Consider the following 12513-nt stretch of genomic DNA (forward strand, 5'->3'; position numbering starts at 1 on the left):
GATGTCATTTTTTCAAAATGTTAAGCTAACTTTGCATTTTTAAAACTATACAGTTTTTAAAAAAAACTTAGCATTTTTAAAAAACTATCCAGAGTTTTCTGGAGCATTATAAATTGAATTTGCCTATTTTGTTTACATATTTCACATCTGTGGTCATGGATAAGATTGTCCTATAATTATCTCTTGAGCTATCACTTTCATGTTTTTTTAAGAAGGCTGTAATGTCCCCAAAAAGTAAGTTGGGTAGTGTTCCTCATTCTGTGTTATTTGGGAGATTTTATCTAAGATTGGAATTACCTTTTACTATAGTGTTTTAGAGAATTTCACTTGCTGACATCATCTAAGTCTGGTGGTGTTTCATGGGAAGATTTAAAAACACGTATTAGTCTCACCAGTGTGGCTTAGCAGTTGAGCGTTGACCTATGCACCAAGAGGTTGCTGATTTAATTCCCCAGTCAGGACACATGCCCAGGTAGTGGGTCCGATCCCCAGCGGGGGGCATGCAGGAGGCGGCCAGTTGATGTTCTCTCTCATCAATGTTTCTATCTCTCTCCCTCTCCCTTCCTCTCTGTCTCAAATCAATTAAAAAAAATTTTAAAACACATAGTAACATTGTTTAATAGTTATTAGGCTTCAAGTTTTCTATTTCTTCTTCAGTCAGATTTAGCTGTACCTTTTCTAGAATTTTTTTTACATATCATCAAATTTATTGTCATTTCCTTTTTTCAATATTCTTTTGCAGCATCTGCTATTATGGTTCCTTTTCATTGCTAATATGGTTGTTTGTAACTTCCTTTTTCATTATCAAACTGCCAGCAAATTATCAATTATGCTGATATTATGAACGAACCAATTTTTGGCTCTTTTGGTTCCTCTCAACTGTGTCTTTGTTTCTAATGTGTTATTTTATTTATATATTATTTTTCTTATTAATTAATTAATTAATTTATTTTTGTTACAAATGTTTCTCCTTTTTCACGAACTGATTCCCCTCTCCCCCTCCCTCCTTGTCCTGTCCCCAGCTTTGTTGTCCATGACCATTGTTAATGCACACATGCATATAAGTTCCGTGGTTTATCTCTCCCCCACCACCCCCTCACCTTAGAATTGTCAGTCTGTACCCCACTTCCACGTCTCTCGGACTACCCCATTCCTTAGACTGTTATGTTCATTATATTCCACAAATAAGTGAGATCATATGATACTTGTCTTTCTCTGTTTGGCTTGTGTCGCTTAGGATAATACTTTCCAGGTCCCTCCATATCATCTCAAAGGATAAGAGATCTTTCTTTCTTACAGCTGCATAGTACTCCATTGTGTATATGTACCACTGCTTTTTTATCCATCCATCTACTGATGGACACTTGGACTGTTTCCAGATCTTAGCTATTGTAAATAGTGCTGCTATGAACATGGGGGTACATATATTCTTTCTGATTGGTATTTCAGGCTTCTTAGAGTATATTTCTAGAAGTGGAATCACTGGGTCAAATGGAAGTTCAATTTTTAATTTTTTGAGGTAACACCATATTGTTTTCCATAGTGGCTGCACCAGTCTGCATTCCCACCAGCAGTGTACTACAGTCCCCTTTTCTCCACACCCTCGCCAACACTTGTTGTTTGATGATTTGTTGATGGCGGCCATTCTGTCAGGTGTAAGGTGATGCCTCATTGTAGTTTTAATTTGCATCTCTCTAATGATTAGTGATGTTGAGCATTTCTTCATATGTCTCTTGGCCATTCCTGTTGTTTCTTGTATGTCCTGTTTGGGAGGTGTCTATTTAGTTCCTCTGCCCATTTTTTAATTGGGTTCTTTGTCTTCCTTTTGTTGAGTTGTCTGAGTACTCTCTATATATTGGAAATTAACCCCTTATCAGATATATCATTGGCAATTATGCTCTCCCATACAGTGGGTAGCCTTTCTGTTTTGATGATTGTATCTTTCGCTGTGCAGAAGCTTTTGAGTTTGATGTAGTCCCATGTGTTCATTTTCTCCTTTGTTTCTATTGCCTTAGGTGATTATCAGTGAAAATTCTGCTGTGTGCGTTGTCTGAAATTTTGTTGCCCACAGTTTCTTCTAGGATTTTTATGGATTCGTGAGTCACATTTAAGTCTTTTATCCATTTTGAGTTTATTCTTGTGTATGGTGTAAGTTGATGGTCTAGTTTCATTTTTTGCATGTAGCTGTCCAATTTTCCCTACACCATTTATTAAAGAGGCTGTCCCTATTCCACTGTATGCTCTTGCCACCTTTGTCAAATATTAATTGAGCATATTGCATTGGGTCCATTTCTGGGTTTTGTGTTCTGTTCCACTGGTCTATATGCCTGTTCTTTTGCCAGTACCAGGCTGTTTTGATTACAGTGGCTTTGTAGTATAACCTGAAATCTGGTCATGTGATCCCTCCAACTTCGTTCTTCTTATTCAAGATTGCTGTGGCTATTCGAGGTCTTTTTGGGTTCCATATAAACTTTTGAAATATTTGTTCTAATTCTGTGAAGTATGCCCTTGGTATTTTGATGGGGATTGCATTGAATCTATAGATTGCTTTGTGTAGTATGGACATTTTAATTATGTTAATTCTCCCAATCCATGAACAAGGTATTTGCTTCCACTTTTTTATATCTTCCTCTATTTCTTTTTTCAATGACCTGTAGTTTTCTGAGAAAAGGTCCTTTATTTCTTTGGTTAAGTTTATTACTAGGTATCTTAATTTTTTTTGCCGCAATGGCAAATGGGGTTGTTTTCTTAGTTTCTCTTTCTGTGAGTTCATCATTGGTGTATAAGAATGTCATTGATTTCTTGACGTTAATTTTGTATCCTGCTACTTTTCCAAATTCATTTATTAAGTCTAGTAAATTTTTGATGGAGTCTTTGGGGTTTTCTTCGTATAGTATGTCATCTGCGAATAATGACAGTTTCACTTCCCCCTTTCTAATTTGGATCCCTTTTATTTTTTTCTTCCTGTCTGATTGCTGTGGCTAAGACTTCCAGTACTATGTTAAATAAGAGTGGCGAACGTGGAGATCCTTGCCTTTTTCCTGTTCTTAAGGGAAATTCTTTTAGTTTTTGCCCATTGAGTATGATGTTGGCTGTAGGTCTTTCATATATGGACTTTATTATGTCAAGATATGATCCCTCTATTCCCACATTGCTGAGTGTTTTTATCAGAAATGGATGCTGGATTTTGTCGAAGGCTCTTTCGGCATCTATTGATATGATCATGTGGTTTTTATTCTTCATTTTATTTATGTGGTGTATCACATTTATTGATTTGCAAATATTGTACCAGCCTTGCATCCCTGGGATGAATCCCACTTGGTCATGGTGAATAATTTTTTTGGTGTATTGCTGGATTCGATTTGCTAGTATTTTGTTCAGGATTTTGGCATCTGTGTTCATCAGGGATATTGGCCTGTAGTTTTCTTTGTTTGTAGTGTGTTTTTCTGGTTTTGGAATTAGAATTACACTGGCTTCATAAAACGAGTTTGGAAGTATTCCTTCTTCTTGAATTTTTTGAAATAGTTTGAGGAGAATGGGCATTAGTTCTTCTTTGAATGTTCGGTGAAACTCCCTCGTGAAGCCATATGGGCCTGGGCTTTTGTTTGCTGGGAGAGTCTTGATTACATCTTAAATTTCTTCTGTTGTTATTTGTCTGTTCAAGTTTTCTATCTCTTCCTGGTCCAGTTTTGGGAGACTATGTGTTTCTAGAAATTTGTCCATTTCGCTTAGATTGTCGAATTTGTTGCTATATAATTGTTCATAGTAGTTATCTTGTATTTCTGTGGTGTCAGTTGTTACTTCTCCTCTTTCATTTCTTATTTTGTGTAATTGGGTTTTCTCTCTTTGTTTCTTGGTGAGTCTAGCTAAGGGTCCATCAATCTTGTTTATCTTTTCGAAAAACCAGCTCTTTGTTTCATTGATCCTTTGAATTTTTTTTTTTTTTAATCTCTATGTCATTTATTTCTGCTCTGATCTTTACTATTTCCTTCCTTCTACTTGCTCTGGGGTTTTCTTTTTGTTTGCTCTCTAGTTCTTTAAGTTGTGAGGTTGGATAGTCTATTAGAGATTTTTCTTGTTTTTTGAGGTAGGCCTGTAGTGCTATAAACTTCCCTCTCAGAATTGCTTTTGCTGCATCCCATAGATTTTGTGTTGTTGTGTGTTCATTTTCATTGGTTTCCAGGAAGTTTTTAATTTCTTCCTTGATCTTCTCGGTAACGCATTCATCACCTGAGGATATTTTTACATTTATCTTCAGGGGAAGAGAGAGAGAGAGAGAGGAGAGAGAGAGAGAGAGAGAGAGAGAGAGAGAGAGAGAGATAGATGTGAGAGAGACACATTAATTGGTTGCCTCCCACATGACCTCAACTGGGGTGAGGGACGAACTGCAATAGAGGTATGTGCCCTTGGCTGGAATTGAACCTGAGACTCCTTGGTCTGCAGGCCAATGCTCTTAACCACTGTGCAAAATTGGCCAGGGCATTGCCCTTGTATTTTAATGGAGAGCAAGGGCTTCCCTGAGTTAATAAGAGCTGTCCAGAAAACCACACTGACCAGTGCTCCCAAGCCCTGCATTTCCTGTTATGAATAAATCTACTAAAATTGGTCTAATATAGTCAAAATTTCAACATATTTCATTGTCTCTTTAAACCCATTATTCTCAGGCTTGTAAACCAAGGCAAATAAAGTCTACTTCCCTTCCCCCAAGTTTTCTGCAACTTACTACACACCCTCAAGCTTAGCTTTTACTATTTACTTTCACATTCTGGCAAAGCAGTTTTCCTTTAAGACAAAACTACTCTCTTTTCCCCTCTTTATTATTTTTTTCCCTTTTCTTGTAATTCATTACCCATTATCTCCAGCTTTCCTAGCTTCTTTAACACAGCCCTCCATAGCTGGGCATTCAGATACTAAGGGATTCTCCACAAATGGTGGAGGAGGGGGAGGAGAGTCTTCCTCCTTTGATGATAAGGTGGGGTGGCTGATTCTGGAGTCTCCTCCGAAGGGGAAATTGGAACAACACGCTGCTAGGACTTATTTCTTTAGTTAGCAGCTGCAATGCTGTAAATACCAGTAGCCATAGGAGAAGGGTTGAGGTGGAGAGATTATACCTCAAATCCTTGTGCACCTTAAAAGTTTCTCCCACTCTGAACCACACATCAGAATCAAACGCAGTCTCCTTAGGGAACCATGGGCAGTGCTCTTGCACTTCCCCCAAAAGCTGCAAGAGCTGTCATGTTGATACAGAGCATTGAGCTGCTTTCAACAGCTGTCCTAAGACTTGCACATAAAGTCACTGATCTTTAGAAAGTCCTGACCCCATGCTGTCTTACAAGAAATCTCCCCACGACACTAGGCATGCTGGCAGCTATCCCAAACTGAGCACCACTGACTCAAGGTGAGATAACCCAAGCATACTTTTACTTTTGTCTGGATTGCTAATTCCCTGTCTAATTCCCTTTCACATGCCATTGTATTGCTGGTCACATGGAATCACCGCACTGCATATTCGAGTTACTTCAGTGTGTGTATTCTTGCCCCATGTTGAGTGCCACTTGCTGACTCTCAGCCACCTGGGTCATCGCAATGTAATGAACTACAAGCAGACAGGGCTTGGAGTGAGGGGGAGCATCGCAAGGGAGCCAATGCTCCTGATCTCTGGATATAGCCCAATTTATTTGCAAAGTGGTTCCCTTGATTACAGTGTGCTTTAGGTAATCATGTTCTTGAGACAGCATCTCTGCTGACCCAGTTTTCTTACTGTTCTGGTTACATATTCACTCCCTTGGTGGGCAGCTTTCCAAGCCCTTTGTCTTTTCTCACACATACTTTGTCCTTGGCTGGACAGGCCTCGAAAATACATATCTCAAGGTAACATTTTGTTCATCCACCAAACCCCCAACCCTACAATTAAGAAGCCTAATTTAGTAAGAATTTTCAGCATTCATAGGCACCCCTTGGGATCAGAACATTTTCCTGCTAAGGGAATTAACACACCTCCCTCCCCGAGTAGGGAGAAAGAACCAGCTTTCCAATCTCCCCAGGGTACAAACACTTCATTTGCCCAGATTATGGTGGGAGAAATAAACAATAAAGGGAAAATTCCTCTTCTGGGCAGATATCCAGTAGAAGCCAAAATGGTGCAGGGGGTGGTACTTCTGCTATGAAACATTTGCAGTAGCAATTAAAATGACAATCATAAGGGAAGGTACCTAGCCTAGGAAAAGGATAAAATTGGATATGGGTCACAGACCCTTGAAGATCAAGGAAATGTATTGTTTAGGGGGAGGAACCAGTAGAAGCCCGGGAAGGATTGGGGAATTGATTAGTTTGAAAGGGTGCCTAGTTCTTCCAAGCCTGAGATAATATAACAAAATTTAACAGAATATATAAAATGGCAAATTGAGCCCTGGCTGGTGTGGCTCTGATGGTTGAGTGTCATCCCATGCACCAAGAGGTCACCAGTTCCATTCTGGGTCAGGGCATATGCCCTGGTTGCTGGCTCAATCCCAAGTAGAGGATGTGTTGGAGGCAGCCTATTGATGGTTCTCTCTCATCAATGTTTCTCTTGCTCTCTCCCTTTTCCCTTCCTCTCTCTCAATAAACACATAAAAAATAAATCTATTGGCAAATCGGATATATCTTAAGAATGAAAAGTTGACTTAAGATGAAAAACTTTATACACGTGCAGTGCACTGACACAAACAAATCACAACAGGCTTTATTTGGAGAAAAACAAGCTGATTTTAATATTTACATGAAATATCAGAAATACAAGAAAAGGCAAGCCACCTCTAAAAGACAACTTTAATGACTGTGTCATGAAATCATAAGTTATTTTAATTATAAAGTTGTAATAATGATGTACTGTGGTATAGTATAGGACAAACATATTAATGAATATGTAAAATAAAAAACGCAAAAATACTTCCATTCAGATATGGTAACTTGATTTATATTAGCATTATAGATCAGTGAGAGCATATGGGCTCTTAAATAAGCTGTGATGGTATAATAGATTTTTCCGAAAGAAAAAAAAATAGATTTGAACATTTATATCACCATCCTAACAAATCTATCCCTAAATGATTATATAATAAATGGAAAGTACAAATTTTTCAGAAGCAGGAAAAGGCCACATGAGTAATTAGTTGATCACTTTAAGGACTGTGTTTTGAAGTTCAAGATTATTCTGTTAGATAACCTGGAAGTAGAGGCTGTGCCTCGGGCTAGTGATATATTCAGGTAGGAAACTCAGATAGAAAAGAAAATAGAACCATAGCAACTCAGATCCAGAAAAACATAAAACTCCAAAGGGAAATGTTAACCCTAGTATTGGCCTATGGTCTTTGAAAGGCTCAGTTAGCAACACTGTTCTCTATGAGGCTGGGCTGCATGTATTGATAGGGAAGGTCTAGCTGCTCATACTGGGCCACGATTTCCCTTTCCAGGTTGTCCAGATCTGTTTGAAATTGTCTTAAAATAGCCTTGGGCTCAGGGCCTGAGAAATATTCTTCTTTGTGATGCCCCAGGGTTACCTGAAGCAGATAAAAAGGATTGATCAGCTTCTAGTTCCAAGACACAGGGACCAAAGTTCAGCCCCATATTCTGAAATTTCTTCTCCAGTTATCAGTGCCCCAGAATTTCCAAAATCTCTTTTCACCATGTTTGGCTCCTGCAGGCCTACTAGTCTCATGAAAAACATCTGAAAACAGCTCTTCCTGACATCAGGTAGTGAGTCCATCACTGTGGCCAATGTCACATCTTCCTTGGTGGTAGGAGGGGGCATCCTCATTGTGCATGGGGCATTAGGGACCCAGTAGAACCAGTCCATCTGAGGGAGGAAGAATCTAGTCAACCAGGAACTTTGATATGCAGGGCTCTAGCTCCCAACTCTTTCTTCCAAGCATACCCTAGACCAGGCACTTTCCCTCAAGGACCCAGGCTTTCAGCTGTCCATACCTGGCTCTGGTGGACTGCTGCATGCTGCCCAGTGCATCTGAAAATGCACATGGTAAGGAAATGACAGAGCTGAGCTCGAGGCTGGAAGGAGACAGGGAAACCTGGGAGAAGAAATACCAACGTTTAAAAATTGCAGTCCCTGAGATAAGGAAATAAGTGCTGATGTCTGAAGATAACCATATGTTAGAATATATATATATATATATATATATATATATATATACACACACACACACACACACACACACACATATATACACACACACACATATATATACTAATATTATTCAAATATATATCTTCAAATATTATTTAGCCATGATAGAAGGAAATCTTGCCACTTGTGACATCATGGATGGACCATGAGTGGGTATTATGCTAAGTGAAATAATAGACTGAGAAAGATAAATATTCTGTGACCTCACTTGTACGTGGAATCTAAATAAGGGGGAAACGCCCTGAGATAATAAAAACAGAGAACAGATTGGTATTTGCCAGAGGTGGGGTAAGAGTGGGTGAAATTGGTGAATGGGGTCAAAAGGTACAAACTTCCAGTTATAAAATAAATGAGTCATGGGATGTAATGTACAGCATGGTGACTATAGTTAATAACAATGCATTGTATATCTGGAAGTTGCTAAAAGGGTAGATCTTAAAAGATCTCATTATAAGAAAAAAATGTGTAACTATGTGTGGTCATGGATGTTATCTAGACATATTGTGGTGATCATTTCACAATATATACAAACATTGAATCATTATGTTGTACCTCTGAAATTATACCTCCATTTTAAAAAATCACAAGATGAAGGCTACGACCCAAGGGTATAGGGTAAAGACTTCAGCAGTCATCTCATGAAGGAGGATATCCCAATGACTGGAAACCGAGGAAAAGTATCCAGTGCAACAAGTCTTTAGGGAAATGCAACTTACTTACAGTAGGATAGCCAGCTCCACATACCCACCTAAATGGCTAAAGTAGGAAAGATAGAAATATCTTTTTCATGTATTTGAGACTATATGGAGCAACTATAACTCAAATTCTGCTGGAAAGGAGTGGAAACTGGCACAACCACGTTGGAAAAGTGTCCATAACTACTGAAGCTGAATACTTGCATACTTTATGATCCATCAGGTCCACACCTAGGCATGAACAGAACAGGAAACACACACAAATGTCCACAACAGAACTAATATTTAAAACCCCAAGCTGGAAACAATACTAAATGCCCATCAGTAGCAAAAAGGAAACATAAATGCTTTCTCAATAGATTATGACTATGTCTGGTTATTGTTTATTTTCAGGGTGGGTTAGAGCTTTTCCTGTCAGAGGGCTAACAGACCTGTATTTGTTTCTTGGGTTGCTTTAATAAAGTACCCCAAACTGGGTGGCTTAAAAAAACGGTCCATAGTCATAAAATGGAGGTTACCAAAATGATAATGAACAAACTACATGCAACAAAGTGAATAAGTCCCAGACTAGGTGCTACCAGAATGACACAAACAAGGGTGTGCTTCTGGTTGCATTAGTGTAAGGTCAAGAAAAGTACAACTAACCCACCTAGAAGTCAAGACGGTGTTTACCTTCACGTGGGCACAACTGGAAGGATATACAAGGGGCTTCCTGAGGGGGCTGGTGAAGCTCTGACTGAGTGCTAATTAAACAGGTGTGTCACCTTAGTAACATCATTAAGTTGTATGCCCATGATTTCTGTACTTTTCTCTAGGTTTGTTTTATTTCAACAAAATGCTATTTCCCCCAGGTGATTCAGTGCTTACAGATAGCAGAGAAAGAGAAGTAATTGATTCATTTCAAATACAGGGAAGGAGATTTTAGAAAATGGCGGCAGAGTGAATGGAAGCTACACAGACCATCTCGTAGGAACAAACTGGAATTACAACTAAAATAAAGACAAATCATCAGGAAAAAGCAACAGAAAAGCAGCTTGTGAGGATCATATAACCAGGGACACTGACTCAATCCTGGTAGGATTGCGGAGGTGCTTCCAGCCCACAGACAGCAGTGGCCTTAGCTCTGAGCTGTGCCCTCGGGTTAAACTTTCAAGTGGCTCCACAGCCCAGAGCTGGAACAGACACTAAAATAGCGACAGCCACTCACCTTGGGCTCCAGCAGAGGGAGGGTGGACTGGACTGGAACTGTGTGGGGACACTCGGGATTTGGAGGGTGCTTAGAGCTTTTGCTGAGTTGCAGCCAAACAGGACAGTGGCCATCTTACTCCTTCCCAGGGCTCTGGGGAGAGGCAGCACACCATCCTTTGGAGATTCAACTCCACCCAGGTGGGCCATTGAAATGCAAATTGAGGCTAATTAACAACCAGCATCGGCCCCACCCTTGGGAAATCACGTTAAGCTGAGCACCTGAGTGAGTTTTTTTAAATTATTAATTAATTATTTTTGTTACAGATATTTCTCCTTTCCCCCCCACTGATTCCCCCCTCCTCCCTCCCTGCCCTGTCCCCAGCTTTGTTGTCCATGTCCATTTTTCATGCATACATGCATGTAAGTTGCACACATGCATATAAGTTCTGTGGTTTATCTCTCCCCCACCATCCCCTCTTCTGGGGATTGTCAGTCTGTACCCCACTTCCATGTCTCTGGGACTACCCCATTACTCACACTGTTATGTTCATTATACTCTACAAATAAGTGAGATCATATGATACTTGTCTTTCTCTGTTTGGCTTGTTTCACTTAGGATAATACTTTCCAGGTCCCTCCATGTAGTCTCAAAGGGTAAGAGATCTTTCTTTCTTACAGCTGCATAGTACTCCATTGTGTATATGTACCACAGCTTTTTTATCCATTCATCTACTGATGGACACTTGGGCTGTTTCCAGATTGTAGCTATTGTAAATAGTGCTTCTATAAACATGGGGGTACATATATTCTTTCTGATTGGTGTTTCAGGCTTCTTAGGGTATATTCCTAGAAGTGGGATTACTGGGTCAAATGGATCAAATGGCACATCCTCCCTCCAGCTTGGATTTTGGGTGTTCTTAGGAGACTAAAGATCTTTGTGGAAGTGTCAGAGGTCTTTCCTCATGACCTGCGGGAGCCCCATAGGAAATTCAACTCGACTGTAATGAACTGACTGGCTCATGTAGGGGAGCTAACAGAAGGTTTGGTCAACCATGTAGCGAGCTCTTCCAGTTGTTTTCTTTTTTTTTTTCCTTTTTTTTTTTTTTTTTACAATTTTAAGTCACTTTATTGCTAGCTATAAGATTATTCATTCTGATTTAATCTAAGAACTTCTTGACTTTACATATAATAAAAGGGACTACAAAGAATAACTGCAAAGCCAGGAGACACAGGAAGGAATAAAATTAACACAGAGATGTGTCTTTCAGTCCAAACAATAAGAAATATATGCCACCAGATTATCAGTTCAATCTATTTCCAGATCACTCTCCTCATTGTGACAGGTGGCAGAGTTATGCACAGACGTCAGAACCAAGATTTCATTTTCTGGGAGGAATCCAAACTCCTGTAAAAAAGCTTCAAGGTCCACGGCAAAGAAATCTTCACCCAGCTGGTCAGTGACATGAACGAAATTGCCAATCAATTCGCCCTCCCTCTCCCTTGTAAATCAGCAGGGCAGGAAGGGCATTCCTGGTGAACCGACTGCTGGCCCAGATCACTGAGCTCTTCATTCCGCAGAATTTGACAGCTGGGTACTCCTCAACAAGGCAGATCATACAACCATGCATGGCCTCTGTTCCCGGGATGCCGTCCTCATAGATATGGACTATGATGAGGGTACTTTTCTGTTCTTTATCAGTCGTGTCTAAAAACCCTTCTCCGCTGGGGGTCTCAAACACCTGTCTGAACTGGGGCCCCTTGTGCGGCTGCTGCCACCTCTCTTTCATTCTCTGCTTCTGGTACTGCTGAAGAAACTCTTTGTTGTCTTTCCTCATCCATCATGGCAAACTCCTTCAGAGTCATCTTCCCACTGATCTTCTCCTGGAGGTCCTTCTGTTTCTGTTGCTCCTCCTCTTCATCCAGACGGGACCCGCAGCTCATTGACAGCTTCTTGATCAGCTTTTCAATCTCCCGACACTGCTCCTCCCTTTGCTCCATCTCCAACTGTTCAAAGCGGCGCCAGTCATTGATCATACCTTTTGGACCTGTGTTAATGGAGATGCCTTCGCCTGCCAACTCAGCATCTACAGGCATCGAACAGTTGGCCAGGGCACCCCTGCCTCCATCCTCGTCCTCGTGGTCACTGTCTTCATCCTCACTGCTGCTATAATAGTACTGCAGCTTCTCCCCCAATAACTTATCATCCAGGGTGGTCATGGTGCCTGGCCTAGCCCAGTCAAGATCCCTTTCACTGGAGCTCTGGACACTTGGGGAGAAAGGGAGTGCTCAGTTTCCATGTGGCCTCTTTTTTAATTCCGTAGTTGTAGGACTTCCATTCAGCTTGATGTCAAGTGGTTTAGTTCTATAGTTTAGTTGTAATTTTGATGTGGTTGTCCTTCCAGTTGTTTTCAATGCCAGGAGAGAAACTGAGACATGTAATAGGGTTGAATG

General features: G+C 40.3%; 1 pseudogene; it reads right to left on the reverse strand.

Annotated features, from left to right (window-relative positions):
- Nucleotides 1-11368: 11368 nt before the first annotated feature.
- On the reverse strand, nucleotides 11369-12288 carry LOC118634982 (annotated as a pseudogene).
- Nucleotides 12289-12513: the final 225 nt, after the last annotated feature.

The sequence above is a fragment of the Molossus molossus genome, unplaced genomic scaffold (genome assembly GCF_014108415.1).
Source record: "Molossus molossus isolate mMolMol1 unplaced genomic scaffold, mMolMol1.p scaffold_m16_p_19, whole genome shotgun sequence".
Classification (NCBI taxonomy): Eukaryota; Metazoa; Chordata; class Mammalia; order Chiroptera; family Molossidae; genus Molossus; species Molossus molossus.